Genomic DNA, 26440 nt, shown 5'->3' on the forward strand with positions numbered 1-26440 from the left:
AGTCCTAAAGATGAAGATGAGGAAGACCCTTTGCTCCCAGGGAAGGAGAAGGGCCTCTGTTCTTAGAGATGAAATGCTCCCAGAGATGGGTAAAAAGAATTTTTCTTTCTGAACGGCTCAACCTTAAAATTGTACCCCAAAAAACTTCAAGAGTGGACCCTTGAAAGCAGTTGTGGGAAAAGCTGCAAGTCGGGAAAGGGACTCACATGCGAGCAGAGAACCAACCTGGGCGGCTGGCTCATTGTGATAATGTTTTCATAGCATGAGCAAGAGAGACTCCTCTTCCTAAATGGACTGAACAAGGTTATTATGGAAGTGGTAAACAGACTGAATATCTCAAGGGTTGTCTTTTTACATTGTCAGTGGGAGAAGGGAGGAAGGTGGGGGGAGGAGAAGAGTTCTGAAGGTGTGGTATGATTTTTTTCCTCCTCTTTTAGGTCTGTTAATAAACTTCTTTATATTCTTTCAAGTTTGGTGCCTGCTTTGTGTTTCTCCTAATTCTTATCTCACAGAAGATAAACAGTAATGAGTATTTTAGAACAAACCACTACATTAAATTGGAGTTTCCGCCCGGGAACAAACCAAACCCGCCACACCATAGAACAGCTCATTTCTGCTAAGAAACAGCAGCACAATTAAAGAAGGGTGTTTTTATTTGCCTTGTGTGCTCTGTGGTTTCTGGTTCAGAGGCAAAGCAGGGAAACATTTAAAAAAGTAGAATGTTCTTGGTTTCCTCTCTGGGCTCCACCCTTCTTGTCCCATGGCTTGTTGCCCTCTCTGTGCTGAAGGTTGCCTACCCTTTGGATCATACTCCAGTGAGTGGGAGGCATCGAGTCTGCCAGGTTTGAAGTGAGCAGCTGGTGAGGAAGAAGAGAATGGACTCAGTCAGTGAGGGAAAGAAGATTGAAAAATCACCATTTGTCAAAATAGGCAATAATTGGCTTACATTACAATGACTTAGGTTTAGGAGTTGCAACTATTTGCTTGTGTGTTACTACCCTTGGTCAGAGTAATTTCATTGCACTTCAGAAGACATCTATAATTTGCATTTTAGCAAGGTAAAACAATAAAAAATGTCTATCAAGACCAGTCTTAGACAAGAGAAACCATTTCCTAGTTGCTTGCCGACATCTGAGATTTGTTCAGGGTTTCATGAATATACAGTTCTATATCCTGCTTGCCCATAGGATCCAAGTAGCTGCTTCCAGATTAAAATTCTCTGCAAAGCTACAGTAATTTGGTGAGAGAGGATCTATCACAGCCTGTTATTGTTGAATAGAGGTGATAACACCTCCTTTGCAGTTTCACAAATTCCCTTTGTTTTTGTGATGAACTTTCCAAAATTAGGTGGCTAGTTCTGGCAAGGAGACAAAGCTTTTCTGGCACAAGAAACTTGAGCTAAAGTAATCTGGCTGCAGCTGAATTCTTTGGAAATATGCAGGTTGCATTTAGAGAGTACTTGACTGCTTCCTTAATGCATTTGTTTGGTGTAATCCCTTGGGACAAGCCTCCAGGGGGCACTTCTTCAAAGTTCTGTCTCCATTAATAACTTCATGCCTAAAGAAGATATTCCATACAACCAGGAGGGTGCAATTTATAAATTAAAGACACCTAAGGGAACAGTTTCTCATTCAGTTAAAAGCTACAGCCATGAACCTTGCTTATGTGAACATTTTGATTGATTTCTCTTTTGTAACAATTTCTGGAAGCACATGAGGGATTGTTTTTTAGCTTTTTTAACCAACAAAAGGCTAAAAGTAATCACTCATGCTATTAAGGCATAAATATAGATCTCACATATTAACTGCTGCAACGGACTTGCTCAACCCAGCCCCTACCTGCATTCTGTGAGTTCATCAACACCTGTGCATGCATCTTTGCATTTCTTCCTCTTCTCTTTCGATACAGGTTGAGTTACTAGTGGAAAAATCTTGTAATTCGTGTACAGACCCTGAGCATATCAGAGAGATATTTTTTTTGTGCTGTTATAATTAACAAGGTCTAGCTCTCAGGGCTGCAGGCTGGAGGGTAGGGTTTGTCACCTTAGGATGTGTCTGTCCCTAGAACTATTTCACCATTTTTCTCCAAATCAGAAGTCTTAATATGCTCCAGGTTCACCATATGTTTGTGACGTTTTACCTTCGTATGCTATCAATAAATCCCTCTTTTCACAGGTATACTTAAACCATGGCAGGCTCTCTCCCTGTGAGGAATTAAAAACCTTTATCAAGTACTGAAGATGAATTTAGAGCAATGTGGTCATTCAGTGATGATTGACAGAAATGAAACACTTCACCTCTGTAGGAAGACGCTTCATTCATAAAATCACAGAATGGGTCAGGTTGGAAGGGACCACCACAGCGGGTTTTGTGGTCCAACCCCCCTGCTCAAGCAGGGTCATCCTAAAGCACAGGGCACAGGATTAAGTCTAGACAGTTCCTGAGTATCTCCAGTGAGGGAGAGTCCACAGCTTCTCTGGGAAATCTGTTCCAGTGCTTGGTCACCTGCATAGTAGAGAAGTCCTTCCTCTTCAGGTAGAACTTCCTGTGCATCAGTTTCTGCTCATTGCCTCTTGTGCTGTTGCTGGGCACCACTGAAAAGAACCTGGATCCATCCTCTGACAGCTTCTGTTCAGACACTTACAGACACTAATGAGGTCCCTTCTCAGCTGTCTCTTCTTGAGGCTGAACAGCCCCAGCTCCCTCAGCCTTTCCTCACAAGAGAGATGCTCCAGTCCCTAATCATCTTTGTTGCCCTCCACTGGACCTGCTCCAGGAGCTCCATGTCTCTCATGTCCTGAGGAACCCAGAGCTGAACACAGCACTCCTGACGTGCCCCACCAGGGCTGAGTAGAGGGGCAGGATCAGCTCCCTTGACCTGCTGGCAAGGCCCTTCCTAACGCAGCCTAGGATACCATCAGCCTTCTCATCCCCATGGGCACATTGCTGGCTCATGGACAGCTTGTTGTCCACCAGGACCCCCAGGTCCCTCTCCACAGAGCTGCTTCCCAGCAGGTCAATCCCCAGCCTGTGCTGGTGCACGGGGTTACTCCTCCCTGCGTGCAGGACCCTGCACTTGCCTTCACTGAATTTCCTTTCTGCCCATCTCTCCAGCCTGTCGAGGCCCTTCTGAAGGGCTGCACAGCACTCTGGGGTATGGACTGCTCCTCCCAGCTTTGTGTCATCAGCAAACTTGCTGAGGAGGCATCTGCCCCTTCATCCAAGTCATTGATGGATAACTTGGGGGACACCACTCATGACAGGCCTTCAACTAGACCCTGTGCAACTGATTACCTGGCAAAAAAGTTTTGTCTTTTTAATACAATTGAAAAATCTGTTGTTTTCCTGATCCAAATCTAATTCAGTGAAGTGTCCTCCTTTTCTAGGAAAAAATCTATTAATTTAATGGCACAAACCAGATCTCTATCGAAATGTGTTAAGCTTCTGTACCAGTTATTCTAAGAGCTGTTAAATTTAAGTCTGGCACCCTCTTCCAGCTCCTTATGTTCTAGATATTTACCTATTAAAGTGCAAGAGAAAAGCCTAAGAGGTCTACAGGGAATACACTGGCACTTACCTGGATGAGTTCCATCCCAGCATTTTTAATAAAATAGTGTATTCAGTCACTGTGACACAATTTGTTGGTTATGTTCAGGTCTTGGAAGACAAGTGTTGACATATCATAGCTTTTGGAGTACTCACAAGGGTGTCTAGAAGGAAGGTCACATAAGAATTGTGAAACGAGTTGCTGTAATAAATGGAGAAGTGCCAGATGTCTTCAGCATAGGGCAGATCCTGCTGCCATTATCTATGTCATGTTCATTATGTGAAAAAAAGAACTTTCAAGCCTTCTAGATGTGTCTTTTTTTATAATATGGGGAAGGTTAGTACTATCAAGTTGGGTGGAGGGAATTGTGATGATTTTGCTTTGATTGATCAAGCCAGGTGTGCCTTTCCTGCCCATGACTAGCACACTAAAGCAAACCCACTGGTTCCACTCAAACCAAGCCAGGGAAATATTATTACAATTTTGAAGAATGTGAAGTATTCACATTCAATTTAATTCAATTCAGTATTCAGTTTAATGTGAAGTATTTTGTCTCCAAAGAAAATTAATGCAGTACAATATGTTGGGTGAATACAATTCTGCAATCTTTAGTTTTGATGTGACATAGGCTGCAGCATTTTTCAATAGGAATGTATAAAGCTTTTTATAAAAACTAAGAATTTGACTTTTTTTCCTGCTTTATTTCCTTTCTTTTTTCCCATCTTTTCCTTTTTCAAACAGTGCTATCTGGTTTAGTGTAAGCTGTGGACCAATTCTTAGGCTTTTACTTCTAAGTGGAAAATGGACAGACTGACAGATGGGGAAAAATATATTTTTGTTAATTGTGATCAAATCTTTTGTTTAAACTACTTCTGTTGCTATTGAAGCTTAGAATTTTTCCGATTTTTGTTTGTTTGTTTCAAACAAATGAACTTTTGTCCCTCTCAAGCTATATTTTGGTAATATTTTGAGTATTTTCCAATATTCACTCCTTCCAGCACAGGGAGTAATTTTTTTAATATCAAGGGCAGATGGACTTATCAAAGACTTGAAGTTGTATTTGCCTTAGGCATGCATGCTAGGCTGGTTTTTTAGGCACATTGAACTTAAACCAAAGATGGAACAAGCTGGAAACACTCACTCCATGCTTTTATGTAAATTTTCGTTCTATTCTGAGATCCTGGCAGCAGTATTCTGGGACCAAAATTTCTGGTAGTATTTTGGTACTTCTTGGAAACTGAAATAGAGCATGCAAAATCTTGTGAAAGCTTCTTAGACATTTTATTTAAAAATAGATGTTGAAAAGAGCATTCCCAGTTATAGCCAAATGATTCATCTGCTGGCAGTGGGGTATCAGCGCTGGTATTCTATCTGCTCACCTGCTTTTGTTGCCACAGCAGATCCCCATGTTCCCTGTTCTTGTTATATACATGGAGCTTCTGTAGCTGGCACTCAGGTCACTTCAGTTTTGCCTCCCTGATCACTTGTTTGTACTTCCTCTAGAGTTCTCTCCAATCTAACTACTCACATCAGCTGGATTTCTTAATTCCGAGTGAGTGTCATGGTCATTCCAGCACCATTGAGGAATTGTTCGTTTATCACTGGGAAATATCTGAAGTGAAAGAATGCAGGAAGTAATTGACACAGTTTTTATTTTCTTATGTCACAATATACCACTATCACAAATACCAAACTTTCTAAACATCTGGAAAAATGGTTTGTAATCGGGTCTTTTTTAGTACTCAATATCACTTTCATTTGGCCATTTTTACCTAGCTCTCTGAAAAGGGGAGAAATGAAGGAGGAAAAAAACCACAAGGTCAGTGCACTCAAAGTCTTATGAGAGTTGGGATCTCTGGGTTTAAAAGGGCACAACTAAAAGTGACTCTACACTTGGAATAATTTCTTGGTGGTGAGGAACCTTTTGCCTGTCAATAACAAACTGCGCTGGGTTGAGCTTGGCCAGCTGCCCACCCAGCTGCTCTCTCCCTCTCTCTCAACTGGACAGAGGGAGAAAATATCACTTTCCCAACCCAACCTCTTCTTCCCAGGCTCATCTCATACACAGACATCAAATACACATTTCAAAACTCTTGAGTTTTTTTGTCTTGGTACCTAATTACACAAAAATCATCCTGATGTAACAACTAGATAAGCATTTGTTGCACAGTGTGCTCTGCAGAATGTGGCCCAACTATGTAGCAGTGGAGCCTGCAACTGAGCTGATGCTGGGCTTTTCCAGGTTCTCTGAGCTCTACCAGGAGAACCTGCTCCTCCAGAGAAGCTGTGGTCTTGGTTTGTTGTGTTGTTGGAAATGCCAGGTAGAGCACATGTGCCCATGGAAATACCACAGCAGTCTTTGTTCCCATCTCCTTTCCTCTCCCTTCAGGGCATGCTACTTTAATGGGTTTTCTTTCAAATTTCTGCCCATTTTCCTACTCTCAGCACTTTCTCACGGGGAGAAAGTGAGCAGATTCAAGTGTCTCTGCTACTGGCAGGTGACATATTTACCTTCTACCATCTCATTGGTAGAGGTGCCCCTTCAAGGATATTCATGAAAAGTGTGAAAAACATAGCACTGATCCACAGGCTTGTCACAACTTCTTACTGCTAGGATAGCAGCTGTTCCAGAAACACATTGGATGCTTCTCAAACTTAGAAGAAGACTTAATGCTTATCCAGAAGAGTATGCAAACCATATCATTAGAGTAACAATAGCCTAGGAAATTAAAAGCATAGAAAAGCTACTTAATCCATACATCTTTTCACATGGAGAGAGAAGGTTTCAAGGTGAGGGAAAACATCTGCAGGAGCGAACACTTATTCAGTGTCCCAAAAATGCGAAGGACAAAGGTGCACTGCTGTTGTTATGCTGTACTTTCACAGCTACCTTTCTTTCACTTCATACGTTTTCTGTCTGTCACACTGGAAGTGCTGATGGCACAACCAGTCATCCCTGGAAAGGGAAATCTGAACTGCTTTAAAATGTCACTGATTCGATACAACGTGTGGTGTTCACAGCAAACTTAATCCAGGAAATTTTTGTGATAATTTATGATTAGAAAAAGCATCCTGTAAGAATCCTTTAAATGCTGTGATAAAGACCCTATTAATAAATTCCTATTAAAATAAAAAACTCATTTTACAATTGGTTGCTTTTTAAAAGGGCTTTTACATCTAATACAGATTTCTTTTTGTAAGAATAGCTTCTGCAAAAAATGCATTTTCCAATTTGAAAATAAACAGAGTAAAGATATTAATCTCTTGCTTCACTTTGCTGGGAGACAGAACTGTTTAAGTGAAGGAACGGCATGACACTGAATAATAAGCAGCACACATTCATCTTTTCTAGGAACTGAAGGTGTAGCCCACTACAATTACCAAAAGATGACTTTTTGAATAACTATATAAAATTCTACAAGCGTTTTCTTGAGATTAAAAAAGATGTAGTGGGAAGCCCTTACAGTCTGGGGACAAGGAAGAAGCTTTTGAAATTATTTCTTATTTATTTTGTTGTTTAATTCAACAAAACCATGAACGTCAAACTGGCATTTTTCAAATGTGTTCCAACATAAGCCCCTGAATAGATGACGTGGGAAAAAAAGACAGAATTTCTAGCAGAGATGTCATTTTTTTCAAGTCAATATTTAATATTTAAATAGATATTAATTAGTTTCAAGCTGTGTAAAAGGTCTCTTGCACTATTGACTGTTTTATTTATTTTTGCTGACTAAAGCTGGAGACTTCTTATTTATTTTCTGGTAAGATCACATTGTGAAATGCAAGTAAAAAATTCTTTGAAGCTTTCTTTAATGTATTGTAAAAACCTGAAGAATGGTTGTGTGTATATGCCTGAGTGGGTGAATATATGTATTTTTCATGCATATATATTTTATGGTGGGTATTACTTATCACCACTAGTAAAAGGTTTAGGAACTTTGTTGCTGATAAGGGCCAGTTCTCATTGTCAAGTGGAGAGATATTAATGTGCTTTCTGGAAAAGTTATATATTTTATTCATGTAAGTGTCATGGAATTGAAAGAAGTATTTTTCTATGGTATTTGGTGTGGGCCATTTCAGGAGGAGGGTAAACTAGAGAGTCATGATTTAAGTTTTTTTTTTTACTTCCTTTGAGTCTTTTGATTTTATTGTAGTTTTACAGAACTGTTTTTTTACAAACACCCATGCAATTTCTGTCTTTCACTACATGCAGTGCTTTATTAAATGAACACAACAAACACTGAAAGCCCTAAGCAAAAAATGATGTATCTTTATATTTCATAGAAGATGGTCAAGCTTCATTACAGCAAATTATTTCCTTTCCTTATCCCTTCCCATCTCTTGAAAGTAGGACACCTCATATTTTATATCCTTAGGATAACCAGAAACAATTAGGGAAACTATTGGTCCTCAGCACTTCATTTTCTACCTTCTCTCTTTTTATGCGTGAGGGAGAAAATATAGAAGGTTACAAGCTTTTCAGGAATGGAACTATTGATTTACCACTTAGTGATATTAATCTCATCCAGACAACATAGCTTTTTGCATATAGATTTCTTGCATAGAAAGAGTGCCAAGTGTCTGTGCAATCTCACTTCTTGATTTCCAGGTAACAGGAGTACAAGAGAGGAGAGAAGCACAGACCTTTCTCTGCCATTTGCTGCAACCTGAGCAATGATGCGTCAGTATGTGAGAGGTAGATGTGAACTTTACATGACAACGACTGAAACATCCGTTGGGATGAGATACTGGGCTGCCAGTAGCCATCAACCACAGTTTCAGAGGCAAATTGTCATATTAGGACAGACTGAAAAACTAACTGGAACAAGCTGGAAAAATATGATACTTCAGTTGCTTGTATAGCTAGCTGGAAAACAAGTTATTACGTGTACAGTAAAGGTAGCTTTTTGTCAGGTGAAATCTTTGCGTGCAGCTGGAATGACACTCAGTTGAGTTCTCTTGCCTTGTTAGCATGATGAAGGCACCAGTGAAATGCTCCCTCTGTAATTTCTCTCTACAGAGAGGAAAAAGTGTAGCATATCAATCACAGAGCTGCTGGCCCCAAAGAATTGTCCAGCATGGGTTCATTTGGCTATCTGTAACAGACACAACATCTCTGCTGCTCTGCCAGAGGACAAACCTCATTTTTTTTCCCCCACAGAAATCTTTGCCTTTGGTTTTTTTTCCCCTCAGTGGTGATGTTTTTATGTTGAACAACCTCATTGGGAGATCTTGCCGTCACCATCCTGTCTCACTTAAATTCTCTTTAAAGGACTGCTGTCCTGATGATGCCATTAAGATACCTGTAGTTATTGGCAAGATTTAGAATAACTGAATTTTTTTCTAGGCATTGCAAAAGTCTCTGTCAAATGCCGTAACCTTGATCTCACAGGATTTGGATCTGGTGCTTTGGATCTGTGATCCATATTTCGTGTAGCAGCAGCTTTACCCCTGTGCAAGAGGCATTTTCCTTGTCTGGCTTCATGCCAGCAGATGTCCTTTATCCTGGCTTTTGCTGGCAGCCTTTTGCCTCCTGTGAATGTCTTCAATGCTACCACCATGTGAAGGGGCCAGGGAGTGTTTGGCTGGAGCTGCTGCAGTCATAGGTGTTGAAAGGTGAGGGAGCTGGGCTGGAAAGACAGAACCCCAACAATCTGGACTCCTCCCACAGCATCGTGTGGGGGGTAGTGTCCGTCACCTGGTGAGGCTGGGAGAGCTGGGTGCTACTTAAGCAGAGTTTCTGTTTGTACGTTTGGTCCCCATCTTCCCCAGGATGGTGCTGCATGGCACAGGTTGGACCTTGGTGGTCTGTATTAACAGCTTTGCAGCATTTATCAGCTTAGACACACTGACTGTTTTTGTGTTCTTAAAGTTAGCAAGATGGATTTTACATCTGTTAAATGCTTCACTTCAGGCAAGCCTTGGATGAAACAAAGAGATCAGGCAGGGTTTCCGCTCTTAATTATTGAACTGTGACCTCATTTGTCCTCAGGAGCTTCTGCTTTTTGCCACCCATGACCTGTAGTGGTTGAGATAAAAACACAAAGCCTGTCAAAAGGAATCTGCAATGACATCGGGATGGATGCTCCTGTGTTTACTGCCCACTGGTGCGTGGCACTGCTGACTAGAAGACTTTCTACCTATACAGCATGCTGGGTTTAAACTTCTCTAGTTACCCAAAGGTGAGGTCACTCAGTTCGTTAATGATTTATGATTATATAGTGCCTTTCTTCAGAGAGCTTCTAAGGCAGCTGGCAAGTTTATATCTGCATGAGCGAGTGGCTGAAACAGGCTGTTAGTGATTTCTCCATAGACTGAGGACCTGGTACTAGGACCTTTTCTCTCTGTTCTTGGATGCACACTAGGGTTAGGCTTCATTACACCACGAGGCGTGTGCTGCCTGTGCGCTTTGTGATATGACATTCCTCAAACAGGATTTTCTTAGGCTTTTTCTTTCCCTTTTACTTTTTCTTTCAAGTTCATTTGACTGAGGTTTTTTGGAATTTTTTTGGGGTTTTTTTTTAAACTTTTACTATGGTAGAGCAGGATCCTATTCCACAAACAAGTTTAGAGCCTCATTTAAGTCAGTCTGTAGCACAGAATTCAATTTAGATCAAGTAAAGGGAGTGGAAACTGATCACATAATATTGCAAATAATTTTTCTAGCCATGTTTGGAAATAGTGTGGTTTTATAGTCAGGAATGACACATAACCATAGAACAGTGTCTTGAATTGCACATTTAGTGGACAGAAAGTAACTGGAGGATTTTGCCATCGCAAATTAATCTTGCCATGGTTGGTGACCTGTATTATCATTTAAGGTACTGAAAGGAAAGAGGCAAGTTTTTTTTCATAAGCATTACATATTATACTTGGCAAAATAAAGAGAGAGGGAAAATCATAGATATTGTCAGTGAAATAAAGACATGGTAATATTTGATTTTTTTGTCTTTCAGAGTGTCTTAGGGGCCTTTCTAATTGAAGATGTTTGTGATACTTGAGAAAGAACATGATATATTGTGTTTATTGTTTTTAAATATGAAAACCTACATCTTCTTAAGGCAGTGCTGCATATAAAGTGTGTGGAAAAGAAACCAAGGCACAGGGAGAGGCTGGGTTTTCATTTATTCCTTGTCAGTTCACACTTAAATTCTGCCAGTGTAAGTATTACTAACACTGCAATAAAGCGTACTTCGATTCACACTTGTGCAAGCTCCCCATGGCTAGGGACAAGTTGAGGTCATCCAAGCATGGGATGGTCTGATAGAGAAGTTCTCTCTAACACCCTACAACACAGGGAAAGCTCCAGTTTTAATTTGATTTAGCTGTTTTTCAGCATCAGTGAAGGTAAAGCTACAGCGTGCCCTGGCCATGCTGCAGGACTGCGGTGCATTAGCCATTGCAAAGGTGCACCCGTCTTCCTACTGCAGTGCCGTGAAGCTCCCCTAAGCCCAAGAGAGTTTTCCCTTTTCCATGCCTTATCAGCAGTAATCTCATGCAGGTCAAACAGTCTCATTTACCCACCTGGATGTCTCCCAGTGTCTTTTGATGCAGCTTAGAGGCTGACCTGTGCAAATGTAATTAACCTTCCCTGCCCCTGGCTGTGCTGGAGAGAAGAGAGGGAGAGCAGAGGTGAACAGGGCACACAGGGGATGTTCAGCCCCACAAAATCTACATTTTTCATATTAAGATCTGACAGGTTTTTCTCATAAGACTATTCCTACCCTGTAGTTTGGGAGATCAAAACTTCTTTTTTTACTCAGTCTTTTGCTAGAATTTGGATTTTATCTCTCTAACCTTGACTGGAGGATGACTTTTTAATGGTGTCATCATGATCCAGGGAAATTACGATGTCAACAGCAATTGTTCTGCAGGTCTGTTAATCCTGTTTTATCCTATTTACTCATGTTGTTTTTTGGCTTGTGATAAATAGGGTTGTACTTTGAAAAAAAAATAGGAACATTTTCAATTATTTGTTTCCTAATCGTGGGAATTACCTTCCTGGTTTCTTCCCTTCCATTTTCACAAAATCACAGATTTGTCTGAGTTTGGGAGGCACCTCTGGAGGCCACCTGGTCCAACCCATGTGCTCAAGCAGGGTCACCTAGAGCTTGTTGTCCAGGACTCTGTCCCTTTGGGTTTTGAATATCTCCAAAGGATGGAGATTGCACAACTTTTCTGGGCACCCTGTGTCAGTGCTTGGTCACTCTGACACTTAAAAAGTGTTTCCTGATGTTCAGAGGGACCACCCATGCCTCATTTTCTGCCCATTGCCCTTTGTGCTGTCACTGGATATTACTGGGAAGAGTGAAGTCTTCTTTGCATCCTTTACAGATCTCTACCTTGTTGCCCTTGCATGTATTGTTCAGACACACAGGCTTGCAGAATAATGCTGATAGTCAGCTCAGATAGCTTCAGGAGTAGCTTCATCAATTTCTATCGGAATTGGCCAAGCATCCACTGGCGCACCAACCAAGCAGGTGGAAAATGGTTTCTCAGGGGTTGTGTTGGCCAGACATATGGTACCTAAAGCTGATGCATTAGCTAAAGTCACCCAAACATTAGCTTTAGGTTGGTTAACTGGTAAATCTGCATGGCTAAAAACAAGCAAGCAAAAAGGCATAAGAGGTTTTTGGTCATTTTTTTTCTTCTTAATTTTCTTTCTTGGGTTTGCACCTCAGAAGAGGATTCCTTGCAATGCATGGCTGAAAATAAGAGTGTAAGGAGATCTGGGAGAATTTTCCACTCCCACCTCTACCACTCCTACCTCTATTGAAAATTGGGAGCAGTACATTTTTATTGCTTGTTTTTCCATCATGCAGCTGTATGAATTAAATGACATTTTTTGATACGCTGGAGTTCCAGGACACAATACATGTCAGTGTTAATAGGTAAGCTAAGTTACCAAATATTCTTTTATCCCAGAATTCATGTGCTCCTTTTTGAGATTTTTTTTATTAAACATGATTTTTATATTTTCTGTTATTTGCAGTTCTTTTAATTACTAGTTCTGAATGTTTAGCTTCTTACTTATCTCTCATGAAAGAATATAAGGGTTTATTTTGGCTGAGAAGTGAGCACACATTTTGCCCACCATGTTTGGGAACTTTTTTCTGCATGTAGAGTAAAAATAAAATTTGTTCACTGTATTTGGAGGGATGGATAGGAGAGGTACACCTGGTGGTGTCCTGGTAGCCTCTTTTGACTCCTATATATGTTTTGGTTAAGAAATGTGTAACTTGCAGAAACCTAGGAAAGGGCAGACCAGATCATAACTGCTGGCATATTTTTTACTCTTAATGAGTCTTGGTGTTTGCAGTGAGGGGATTCATTCCCCTTGAACAGTCCAAAACTCTGATTTTGGGAAGGAAGTAATAATGTTAGGTTGTTAAGTAAACATACTCTGCCATTTTAAAGTTCTCTCTGTGTGTGTGTGTGTGTGTGTGTACACATGTGTGTTTGGGAACTGTGCTACTGAAGGGACTGGAGAGTCAAACCTGAGTTTGGCACCATGATAAAATGTTAATCCAATCTAATATGAACTCTGGAGTTTGTTTATTTTCTCAGCTTTGAGCAGCTGTGGATGCTCATGATGCATTATCAAAGACAACAATCCAAAGTAATGGATTTTTACCATGTGTAACACAGAAAAAGCTCAGTATCTGGTACAGGGAAATTAGGGTTTTAGTGGCCACCAAAGAAGTGCATGAATGTTCTTCTGGTTTTGGGTTTAATTTAAAACTAAATCTTGATATCATAAGATACTACAACTTGCTGTAAAACAGCTTGTAGTACTAACTTCTTTCCTAAGCCTGACAATGCTGAAAGTGTTTTACTGAATTGTACTCCTTTTCTTACTTAATAGGAGCCCTCTCCTATGAGGACAGGCTGAGGGAGTTGGGGCTGTTAAGCCTGGAAAAGGGAAGGCTCCAGGGAGACTTTAGAGCACCTTCCAGTACTGAAGGGGGCCTACAGGAGAGACAGAGAGGGACTTTTTGCAAGGGTGTGTAGCGACAGGACAAGGGGGAATGGGTAGGGTATGTTTAGATTGGATATCAGAAAGAAAGTCTTCACTGTGAAGGTGGTGTGGTACAGGAACAAATTGCCCAGAGAAGCTGTGGATGCCCCATCCCTGGGAGTGTTTGCGTCCAGGTTGGATGGGGCTTGGAGCAACCTGGTCTAGTGGAAGGTGTCCCAGTCCATGGCAGGGGGTTGGAACTAGATGATCTTTAGTTCCTTTCCGATCCAAACCATAAACCATATGGTTTTAGGATTCACAGCTAACTACTCACTGTAAGCTTTTACCAGCAAGTAGTCTGAAAAGATGTAGATTTTAACTGATATTCCACATATTTTTATATGTGTACTGAATGCATTAAATTATAGGTGTTACTAAAATTAATTTGAGGATCAAATTTTGAAATGTACTAATCCTGTTTCTAGTGCAGAGGGATCCGCCAGGTTCTAAAGAAACCATTTAAGTCATAGAGGGCTCTTCTTCTTACTCATGATATGAAACACTGAGTCACAGTTTTCAGTATTTTAACAGGCAGGCATCTCTACACTCTTCTGCTTTTTTCAGGAGTGTCAGTGTTGGTTTTCTCTGTCTGATGATAATTTTTTCTTTAAATCAAAAGTTTTCTTTGCATTAAAAAAAATATTCTGTGAGTAATGTTGGTTATATTTACCTGTGATATGCTGACTGTATTTCCTTTTGGTGTGTTACTCAGTTATCCTGAGAAGTTTAAATGTTTTTAGAAGAATGGGGACCTAACAAACAGGGAGAAAAGATACGGTGGGGTCCTTTAGTGTACAAATACTTGATGGTTTGCCATGCTTAATTGCCTACTAGTCTTGTGTTGTGTGGCAAAATAAGAACCATGTGGACCATGTACAAGAACAAGTATTGTCTGAGATGCTGAAAATAGACCACTTGATCAATTTACCACTTGTAACTCTAGCATTACAGTAGGTATTTTCAGGGACCTGCTTCATAACGGCCTTTCTCTGTTCTAAAGTTTTGTACTATTATTACGTGTTGAGGTAAAGGATAGATTGTGAAGATAAAATGCACAATGGAGAGGTCTGTGGTCTCAAACAGAATCGGAGGCTACTTTTTATTTCCTGATTTGTATTCTGGTCAGAATTGCATGGGTCTGCCATCATTGCTTCTGTCAGCTATTTATTACTGTGGGATATAGTAATTTTCCCTAAGTGTACGCAGAAAGTGCATCTGCTTAGCTTTCTATGCTGGAAATACATATTTCTAATTCTGCATTGAATTTTACGGTTGCATTGGAAAAGGACAGTAATAGAATAGTTTCCTGAAATATTCTTTCAGGATCCAAATATTCCATGCTGGCCTGTCTGCAAGAATTTCCTCTTCATTGAAATGTTTCCCTATCCATCTGTCTTCATGTCTTCCCCTGACAATAAAAATAGTGTTAGTAAATAGAAGGAAGACCTTTTCTCTTTGTTTATTACTGCCAGGGCATCTCCTTGTACACATCTTGAGCTTAGCAGTTTACACTGGCTGTGCTTTAAATTTCTTTTTCTTGCACCTTGAACAATGAAGGTCTGTTTTACACCCAGGAGTTCAAAGTGCTTTGAATTCCAGTTTTCGAGAACAATAAACTAGTTCAGAAGTTGTCTCATTGCTCCCGTGCGTCCAAACCTTACCCAGAAGAATGAAAACTGACTCTCCATAGTGGGCTGGTAGATTTGCTGGTTCCCTTGGGGCGCAGGCAAGGTGACAGGCCTGAAGTCTCTCAGTTACAGCAGGCTCCTTATTGCAGGCGTACTGAGCTCCTGGTTTCTGCAATGCCATAGCCATTGCCATAAGTCACTCAGGTGCAGAAAGGGCAGGGTAACGTGAAATTAGCACACTGAGAGATGTTCTCTGCTCTGCCAGTTAACAGCATGATGTCTGCAGGGCAGGGGTGTCAGAGAGGCTGTGACAGGATTTTTGGATTTATGCAGGATTTAAAGCTACGAACTAACAGAGATCTACTGGCAGTTGATTATTGGGGGGGGCTTTCTGGTGACAAAGGAAATACATTCCTACCTGTTTTGCTAGAACAACATTTACCTGATGCAGGCCACAAACTTTCCATGCTCAGACCATTGCACATGCCACTGTCAGTGCTGCATCTTGTGCCCAGAAACAAGAGAGTAGTGCTGAGTCTGCATGTGAAAATTAGATTAGAGGTTGGTGTGCGTATATGAGATTTCTAACATCTGGAGTTCCCAATTACACACAAGCACTAGTTCTAGACCTTCTGATTTTCTCATATGCATTAGGAGTACCTTTTTATTTCAGAATTGGCCTGACAAACTCAGGATGTTTTCATATTGCCTTTTCATCTCTCATTCACACCTTCAAGGCATTCTGAATATTATGAGTGGTGCAGAGTCAACTGAGGGCTAATTTCCCATTTCTCAGCTTAAACAGACTGCTTTGTTCTGGTGCTTTTGCTAGCAAAAGTATGCTTCTAGATCATCTGCCCTGGTAGCCTGAGACCACCCACCAACATTTAGTCCTTGAACTTCAGCAGAAGTAATAATTTAATGCTTGCAGACAGTTAAATTTGATTACCAAGAACCAAATATACACTTATCCTTGTCTTGTCAAATGGGGCATGATTTAGCCTATACACTAATTACATTGGTACAACAAAATACTCTTATTTGTGGCTGCCTAAGGATATAAGGATGAATTAATATAGTAAATGCTATTTAATAACTGATAGAATCTAGGAAAAGGATAGTTGCTACAAAATCCCTGTCTGATCCTGCTAGTTGTATGTAAAAGGAAGCGTGACAATCCCCTGAAAAGAGGCAAAAACTTTTGAGGAAAATTTTGAATCATACAAGGTCAAAATCACAAAATTACAGTTAAATTTTTCAAAGTAAAACTTGAAACTAGTGAAACCAGAAGAAAAAAATCTGTTAAAAAAGTAGCTGCAATTTTGCAGGTTGCTTTCACCTGTTTAAATTTTTTCTGTTTTTGCAGTGTATTCAAATATATTACTTTAATTTAAGTTTTTTGCAGTAGATCTATTTTTAATTTTAAAAAGGTATTTAGTTATTTTTGCCATAAAAATAGTTAAAACTTATTTCTCCATACTCTAGTAGAAGGAAAACCAAAGAAATGATAAGCTCACATTTTAGCTTTTAGAACTTACCAGTTTTTCATTTTGAGAAACTAGAGTTGTATACAGCATTTTTATTTCAGCCAAACTACAGTAAAACCAGTCACGTATTTTTCTTGAGATATAATTGATTTAGAACTGCAGGATGTGACTGGAAGGAAAAATAAAAAATTGTTGCCATTTCACTAGTTAGAAAGAGGAAAGAAAGACCATTTTGTATGAAAGTCTCAGAGGGAAATCCAAAGCGAATGAAAAGTTTCTCAGGTTGCAATACCTTTTTTTTCTTTCTTTCTTTTTTTTTTTTTTTTTTACACAATAAGCATCCCAAACCATCTACAAGAGATGTGGCAGGCAGGAGTTACTCAGCTTATAAGCACCCTTCAAAAGAGTGAAAACAAAAAACCTACACTCTTAGATTAGCCTAGAAAAGTTGAACTAAAGTTCTTTCTTTTCCACTTATACCTAGGCAGTCTGGGAGGAGAATGTTAACCACTGGTCCCTAGCAGCGTATCCTGACTTCTGATCACTTATATTGAAGAAAACCACCCATTTCAGAGAGAGTACAAAGACTGCATGAAAGTAGAAAATACCACACCCCACCCTAAACAAAAGGTAAGAAAGGGGTTTTTTGCTGATCCTTTAACACTGGAAGCGGTATCTTCATTTAACAGTTCATTCTGATGAAGGGAAAAGTAAAAATTTAGTTAATAATTGGACACTAAAATATTTATTTAACCTACATATTCTAATTTAGAAAAAAGGATTCTTTTTGTATAAAAGAATGTAATGCATGTGTTCCTGAGCTTAAAACTATTTGTTTTGTAGCTTTTTTGTGTATTTTGGAAAAAAAAACAGTGCAAAAACCAGAAAATGTTATCTTTCATGTCACGCACTGAAGTTATTCTTAGCCATGCAAAGTTTTATGTAGTCTCCAGTCTACCATGCAATTCTCATTTTACCAAGACATACACAGAGTGTTTGTAGAATGCTGCTGCTGGGAATTAGTGCTAAGGAGTAGTTCTGCCATTTGTGCTTTTATCAGAACAGATCTGCACTATTTCCCCTTTCTGCTGGGTTTTGGATTGACAGGTTATTTGTAAAATATTTACAACTCTACTTCCTTAGATTCTTCAATTCTAAAAAGTATTGGAAGAAGCTGAAAACAGTTAAAACATACTGTCTCTGCATGTTTCCTCTGAAAGTGGAGTGACAGCAGCGGAGAACTTTTTCCATTCAGATTTTCTTTCCCCCCGTTTTTCTTCCTTTGTTCTGGGGAGAATGTTGAAATTCTGAACGATAGCTAATAATTCCTTTCTATAGCAACCATTCTGTCATGTGGTTTCAGGACAGATATGTTCACCACATTTGTGAACGCCCTACTCTACACCACGTATCTATAAATTTTGGTTTGGAGTCTGTCTAATGTAGAAATGCTGTCTTTGCTTTTGCACAAAGCAATGTGATTCTGCTGTTTGAAGTTTTTTTTTGGTTTTAGAGAATCTGTACTGTCTAACCCATATCACCTGGTAAATTGAAAAGACTATTGGTTACCTAAAAGTCCTGACTTGTGACTGTCTTGCCAAAATGTATGTTTGGCTGGTGTGTTACGTGGCAAGAGAATAAATGACAAGCAGATATCTTTGACAACTCTTCTGAAATGATAGTCTGAAATACATTGGCTTGCTGCTAACAAACAAAGATTCTGTTTTCTTGAGATATAATTTTGACATTTTTCTACCATAAAAACCTACTACACCTCACCTGAAGGTACAAACGTGTTTGTGAAATGCCTGTTTGTGAGATGGTGTCTGTTAATGTATTATGGGCAGGACATGTTCTTATTTCTTCAAATCAGAAAAGTAAGAAGTGTGCCACCACCGATGGAAAATGCTCTGTGAGTGCAGGATGCTTCCTGCCTGCTCTCTCTAACCTCATATATCCGTGCCATTTGTATGTAAAGATTACAGATTCTGAAATATCTTCTGTTTCCTTTGAATAGACTTAATTTTTGCAAGCTATTTTTCAAATAGCACATTTTATATTTTGCCAAGAAAGATACAGTACCCATTGGCTTAAAATACAGATGTTCAAAGAACAGTCTGTGAGGGTGGTCAGGTACAATATCATCTCCAGATTGACTAATACAAATTTCATAAATAAAATATGCAAGATCTATATTTCTGTATAGAATTTGCATATAATATTTCTTCCAAGGGAATTAAAGCTAGGTTGTTTTTCTGACAGTGTACCCACTGTTCTTTCATAACCCACCCACATATCCTGTTGTTAGAATATTATGCTTTTTACTGCAGAAAAAAATCCAAACCTTTTTAGGAATAATTTGCACTGTTAGTAGAGATTTTGCTTAATCCATGAGATTCTCTTTAAATCATTTGTGAATGTAGTGTTAGTCAATTTTTGAACAAGTTTACTGAAGTCTAATAGCTTGGTTTTTTTCTAATGCAGACAATTTTTTTTCTAGTTCATTCTATCATTTCACATTTTCTAAGCTAAAATGCTTATAGCTTCTGACTCACATTTACTGGTGATCCTACCCAGCTTCTCCAGAGACTTCAGCTTTCCTTTAAGTCATTTTCCTTTAAAGCTTTTTTTTTTCATTCTTCAAAAAAGTGTGAGAACAGGTAATCCATGTTCGTCTATATTCTATTAAAGTTTTTTTATTTCATTTGTATCATCCAAAGTTTTCCCCCCTTTATTCTGCAATTTCTTGTTCTCCTGATTTTGCTTCTCCTGGTCTTTATATTTGCCCCATTCAGAATTCTTTCTTACAACACCTGATGACTATTGATACAATTGATTGTGTCCTTTCAGTCACTTCAGATGAAGTACAAACAACAAAGATTTTCTGAAATGAGTTGCTGTTCAGTAACTAGCTATGCAAATAATCTATTTCCTATTTTAATGAAGAAGAGGTCCTGCCAAGAAGACGGAGACCTTGGTTTAGTCAATGTTACGTTGTAGCATTTGTTCATCACTAATTTTCTAGATTTTTATACTTCTCTTGTGTTATTCTTGCAATGAATTTTAGTGATAAGCCTTGACATGAAAAGTCCCTTGATTTGTGAACCCTCTACATATTAATGTGAACAAATTGGTTGTCTCCTCAAATTTAAAATCACAAAACCAGCCAGGAAGTCTTTCACTGTAAATGGACTCCGACTTCATGCTCTTCTGCAATTCAGCCTTCACTTGTTTTTGTGAAGAACAGTGTCACATCTTCATTCTAGCCCAGTAAGAGAGTGACCCCACACACCAGAGAAAGTTGCTTATTCAGTCCATGGTTTGTTCATCTGGTGCCTCTGGCCGTGCAGGACTGGGGCCTGGGGTATTGGAGATCAGCTGGATAGCTGCCATCCTTACACCACATGGAAAACTCCTCTAAAAAACTCACCTGTGCTTACCATAGACACACCTGTCTGCCTTGTGGCCCGCCCCAGTGTTGTACTTTGAAAGAATCAATGCCTTTGTTGCCTCCATGACCTGAGAAGAACAACCAAGAAGACGGCCTGTGAGTCACAGCAGTCTGAAATGATGCTCACATGGAAAGTGAACACCATGGGAAGTATTTTCTCATATGCAATTAATTAGTAAGTTCAGCATATCACACTGTCTGCAGAACATTGCAGCAGGAGTTGAAAACTAGGGTGGTTACATCCATCTGCTGATTGTCATAGGGAATAATCACAGTGAAAATATTCAAGATTTTGATGATCTGAAACCTATACTGTAAACATCCAGTACTTGTTTCGTATACCACTTGGGAAATCTCCTGTTTGGGGTATTTCTCTCTGTGGCCATCACATAGGGAATTGGAGGTTACCAGCTTCTGAGTCTAGGCACCTAGTCCTTCTCTTGATAAGAATTGTGAGATCCATGCCTAATATTTACCAAGCTGGCAACCAGTAAGGTTTTGGAGGTTCTGAGATTTGGCTTTTTTTAACTATTACTGGCAGGAAAGTGGAAGGGCAGTAAGTAGATCTGTTATAATATGGAAGCTACACCTGACAATTTTGGGATCTTCCAGAGAGCCTGGAGAGAGTGAAGCAAAAGGCTCAAGCTCCTTCTACAGAAATTTCCTCTGAAAGGTAATACTGTCATGCTGAAGAGCAGGGTTATGGTTGATCAACTCCTTTTGAAATAATGGTATGACAACTCTAAATAAAACAATGATGAACAAAAAAAGCTGTCATGTCACATTTTTCATGTTGCTTTATCCTCCCAAAATATAATAGAACTGGTTCTGCTCCTCAAGGAAGCTGCCCAGTGTGCAAGAACTTGTCGTGATAATTTTGCAATAGGTTTTTCTGCTTTTACTTCCTTTGGATAAAGATGGATGGCATATTTATGTTAAAATCAGAGCAGTATTTATATTCAGCCTCTAAATGCCTGTATGTTTTTGAACATTTTGTGCTTAATACAGAATAAGAGCTTTAGGAAAATGAGTATAATATGTTTTAAGGCAGAGCTAATTCTTGTGAAGTAGTTTGATTGCAATAGTATAGCTTGATTCTAATTAAATCTGTTTCTTTCTTTTAGTCACCAAGTTATAATTGGAATTGAAATTACTTTTTCCTAATTAGATTGACCAATTTTAAACAAGATTTCCATGCTCACCAGAAGTATTTTGGAGCAGTTTATATCTTAAAATGGGGTCCAAACTGTGAAACTTGATGGTTCTTGAGTTTTTTCAACGTGTTCTGAATTTCTTTGGACAAGCCAATATGTTCACAAGGCCAGGAACCATGTTTGCAAAATTAGGATTAGTTTCTGTTTTGGTAGTTATTTCTGTGAACTTGCTGATGAGAATTGATTCAGGTTTAGTAATTCTGTAGACTACATTGTTTTAATTTCTTCTGTGCTGAATACTGAGAGAATATCAATGAAGAGTACTGTAGGAGAAATTATCTGAGGGCAAAAGGTGATTTATGCTTCCTCTACTACTTTTAGAACTGGGTCAATTAAAGGATTCCCTGTGGTTATATTTTTTTCATTGCTGCTCCCACATTATAGTTTCAAAGCTCAAATTTGCATCTTAAGGGTACTTAGGAATTCAGGTTTGTAGGATTAGGACAGGAAAAATTGACACAAATCCTGATTTGACTTTGCTAATGTGATATATGTGTTTATGATGTCCTGCCTTAGGCATCTGACAGTGGCTAAATAATCTTAGAAAAGTCAGGAAAAGACACTCACATGCTTAATTTTGATATGATTTAGTGCTTTCTTGAGCTGAAAACTCACTATAACCCTGGACTTTAGCAGCTGACTAGGATGGAGAGAAGTAAAGTTCTTCAGGAAATTCTAAGCAGAAAAGAAACCCAAGTATTTATGAGAGCTAATTAGGAAATGTCACGTTAAATGCTGTTATGGCAGTGGTCTGACTATCTGGTCTGTATTCAAAGACTTAAAACTCCCTGTGACCTTCTTCCACTCCATCCTAATGAATCTCTCAGCTGAAATACAGCTCAGAGACTTAGGCAGCTTTTAAAAAGCTTCTTGGAGATCTGTAATGTTGTGAACTGAGAGCAGACAGAGGTGTCTTCAAGACAAGGTCCTTCTTCAGCTCCATCATCTTTATCATTAGGTCAGAAGGGCAGCCAAACTCTCCTGTCATTATTGGATAATTTATCCCACCGCAGGATCCTACTGAGGTGACTAATTTTTGTTGATAAAACTCAGGCTAAAACAATATCATATAGTGCTAGTTTGTGTCTTACTTAGTTTCTGTATTGCATATATTGTTGTCTAATAGCGAGATTTCTTCCCAAAAGCAAAGAATGGTTCTGCGGATGAAGCAAGAGTGTAAAAGATCTATAACTCATAGGCAAATTTCCCTAGAAAAGCTTTTCAAGGACTTCTAAACTGTTATTTTAATCTGACTATATTGTACAGAAGGACAAATGCTGTAATTATTAATGGCTGCAGTATTTCCAGATCTAGATGATACATTGTGACATTATAATGCTCCTACGTAACATAGGTAGTAAAAGTATATTTTATTGAGCCTACTAGTGTAGTTGTCTAGTCTTCGGTGAAATTTAGAGTATGAAAAACATGGTAATGTAATCTGAAAAAAATAATCTCTTGTAAATCCTTGTGCTTCTGCAGCATTCAGATAGCTAATACAGTGCTTATACTACAATACTGTTTAATACTATTAAGCTATCTAATATAGTCTTCATGTATGGTACTATTTGTCTATTGTGTTAAATAGGAATACTATTTATAATTTAAAATATCTGTTAAATAAATATATAATGTTATTAGTTTCCATTAGTGATCAGAGGAAGGAATGCAGACAGTAAGAAGAAAAACATGTCCTGTACAATGTGACTTTCTTATTACAGAATTCTGTGATTCCTTGGAGGTTTGATTACTGGTACTTTTTATGAAGCACAGCTATAATTTTCACATATTAAGTAAAAGTAATATATCACATATTAAGTATTTAGACCTCTAAAGTAATGTAATGACTATTGTATCCTTAAAATGTTTCTACTGCATGGCTCCAAAACAGCCTAAAATGTAAAACACTTTCGTGCATGATTTAAAGATGAGGGAGAATTTACCTTGTGTTTGATTTCAAAATCTTAATGGTTATATAAATGTGTTGTGCTATATTTCTTGTTCCAGTAACATTTGAAAAAAACAAAAAACAAACCCAAACCAAAAACACCCACAAAAAAACATGGCTGCAGCTGAAAGCGAAGCTAACCAAATTGTTCAGTCTGAGCTACTGGGTACTGATGATTCAGGTACTGTTAAAATAAACTGGGTTTTTACTTGTAAAATAAAGAGACAGAACACATTTTTAGTTTATTTACAGAGGAAACATCTTCCTTCCTCATAAATTACTGCAAGGGATCTGCTTATGTATGAATCTGCTTACATCTGAAAAATGTAGATCTGACCAGACTGGTCTTGCAGTTCCTTCTCACTGCAAGTGGGTCAGCCAGTGTCTTATACAATCTGGAGCATATCTGAACACTTGGGATAGCAAGACCCAAGTGTTTTTGTAGGAATTGTAAGTTATGGGCATTTACAGCAGGGATTGATTTAGTGTTTTCTTCCTTACTTCCCTTTCTTCTTTTCTTTCCCATTATTTCAAGCTGTAGCAACGATCAGCTTCATTCTGGTATTTGAACGAGAGAGTCCTAGAAACTGTCTCCAAGAAGCAATATGGTATTCAGTTTATCTTGTCTTCCTCTTTTAAGTGTAGAACTGTTAATTTCATTGTATTCCTGAGTACCTTGTTAGGGTGAATGTATCTGCACTTCATGTATGTGTCCAGTTGTTTAATATGCTCTGTTTAGAAACTTTTCCTGATACTGAATCTAAACTTTGTCTGGACACATTTTGTCATAGAAAACACTCAGAGACTCCTAGACAACCCTACTCATTTCATTCTTCTGCAGCGTCACTTCAAAAATTAGCGTTCAATACTGAAAGACAAAACTACCTTTAAGGATTTAATATGCAATGTTTTCTATTCCCAAACCCTACTCATTTGATTCTTCTGTAGCCTCACTTCAAGAATTGAAGTTTAGTACTGAAAGATAAAACTATCTTTAAGGATTTAATATGTAATCTTTTCTATTCCCAAACTTACTGGAATTCCTCTGCTAAGGTATAAAAAAGAAAGCTGCAATAAGGAGATCCCCAGTGATAGAAAGATAGGAAGGAATTATGGAAAACTAGATCATGAACAAAACAACTCTTTTGGATTTCAGTTCAGGAAATTGCATGAATCCTTCAGTTGGTGTCTTAGTTTCAGACATTATTAGTGAAAATAATACCAACTATATATTTTACTTCTGCTGGAATGATTAAATAGGCTGCCCTCATGGATACTTGGACTTTTCCATTGGAACTGGCCCAGCAACTTAAGAGTTAACAGGCCTGATAATACAATTTTGAAAGAACTTTCACATGAAAATGACAGGTAACCCTCATCCTCAATAGCTTAATTACTTATAATTCATATTAAGTGCATAAGGGAAATTTATATAGCCTTTGTGATGTCTATATGAAGTTGTAAAGGGAAAAGCCTACAGTTCAGTCTGCTGAGGGACTGTAAGAATATGTATGACTGAAGAGATACTGAACTTTCTTACAGAAACCGTAATTCTAAAAAGCATGAAACATTTCCTAAGAAGACTGAAATGCCTCTTAATCTGTAAAGAAATCTGACCTGTGTTGAGAACTAGTTACAGAAGCAGAAGTTAACAGCACTTTCTTTGGCTTTGAAGATTTGTAATCTGTATCAACTAACTAAAAGCTAGATGAACATGATCATCCCAGGTCATTCTACCAAAGATGTTTATCACATGAGTGCAACAGAAAAGACCTGGGCTACTCGCCTTCCTTAGGAGTGCTTGACTGTGTTGGAGTCAGCAGTCTGTATAAACAGTAGAAATTTGATAAAGACTTTTTGTTTCTACTAAAATAGATAGTTGAGTTAATTATGAAATAGGGCTGGTGATTTTTAGATGCTTCCACTAAATGCCAGTTTCTCCTTATGTTTTTAGGAAGCTTGGAAGAACTATGCCAATTTCTCCTTATGTTTTAAGAAGCTTGGAAGAACTAAGCAATGGTAGCTCGTAGAAGTTAAAATACTGCAGAAAGTTGTCCTCATAAAAGTCATCATGCATCTTAAACTGCCAGTTTTCTGCTGATTTCATGACCGTGACTTCAGAAATCCCAAAACCCACTAGGCAGTGATTTTAATCTTTATTTAGGATTCACATGCAGCTAATACTGTTTAAATTCCTGATGCCTCCTTATTTTCCTCCCCCCTCTCTTCCTTCTGTCAGGCCTTCATCCATTTGCCTTAAAGGCCCAGGATGAGTCAGTGATTCCAATCTGTATTTGCTCAGATACCAACTCCCTTTTAGGGATATCACTATCATGCTTCATCTCAGTAGGGTAGTCATGCTTTTTGAACAATTTTGACGTCTAGAACTTTCTTTTATTAGATGTAGACTGCTGCACTCCTCTCTATATTAAAAAAACCCCATAGTCTCTGGGTTTGCTTTTTAAAAAATTCCAAAACACGAACAACCCAGCTCTTGGCTGCACAAATATCACCAATCCGATGAATAGTCAAACTGCTTTAATCTCGAGTGGATCCCTCACTTTCTTGGTTGTTCGTTCATCTTTGGTCACTTGAACATGGGTCTCCATGCCTTCCTGCCTTCCACTGGTCCTCACCTCCTCTGCACAGCCAGGAAACCCTTAACACCACCACTGCCAGACCTTGTGGCTCTGAATTTTACCTTGTGTGACTTGACAGTTCGGAGGGAAGCTAATAGTATGTCTCTCCCTTGCTAAATAAAGAACAAACTGCGGATATCTGGAATAAGAAAGGGTGAAAAGCCAAAACACCTGATGAAAAGGAGATCTGTCGTGCTGCCACCACAGCAACACCTGAGTGCTTGAGAAGGCACAAGATGCTTCTGAAGCACCCTAAATGCCACGATTGCTTGATGCTCTGGAGCTGCAACCACACGTGCCCAGATTAGGAGTGTCTCACTTGGAGGAGGCGGGGAGGGAGGGAACACTTTTCATCCTTCTTAATTCTCTTTTCATCTGTCAAGCCAGGAGAAACCTGGAAGGGGAATGCATGATGGTATCGTTTTGTGTCAATTATTTTGTAATTAGCCAAAGCACTGAAAATGCTTCTGTCTCTTTAAAATGGTGTGGTATTTTGTGCTGTGACTACT

The 26440-nt window shown here is 38.9% G+C and overlaps 1 protein-coding gene across 7 annotated transcripts in view; it reads left to right on the top strand.

Moving 5' to 3' along the window:
* KIAA1211 (KIAA1211 ortholog) overlaps positions 1-26440 on the top strand; it is a 133848-nt gene that overhangs the window by 47180 nt on the left and 60228 nt on the right. For 6 of the 7 annotated variants that reach the window (XM_017744362.1, XM_017744361.1, XM_017744359.1 and 3 more), the window contains exon 2: positions 17164-17309. The gene's annotated coding sequence lies outside the window, so the exon portion shown is untranslated. Of the gene's footprint in view, positions 1-9561; positions 9729-17163; positions 17310-26440 lie in introns of those variants that run through there. The other variant, XM_017744360.1, reaches the window with a different exon arrangement.

The sequence above is a fragment of the Corvus brachyrhynchos genome, unplaced genomic scaffold (genome assembly GCF_000691975.1).
Source record: "Corvus brachyrhynchos isolate BGI_N302 unplaced genomic scaffold, ASM69197v1 scaffold17, whole genome shotgun sequence".
Taxonomy (NCBI): domain Eukaryota; kingdom Metazoa; phylum Chordata; class Aves; order Passeriformes; family Corvidae; genus Corvus; species Corvus brachyrhynchos.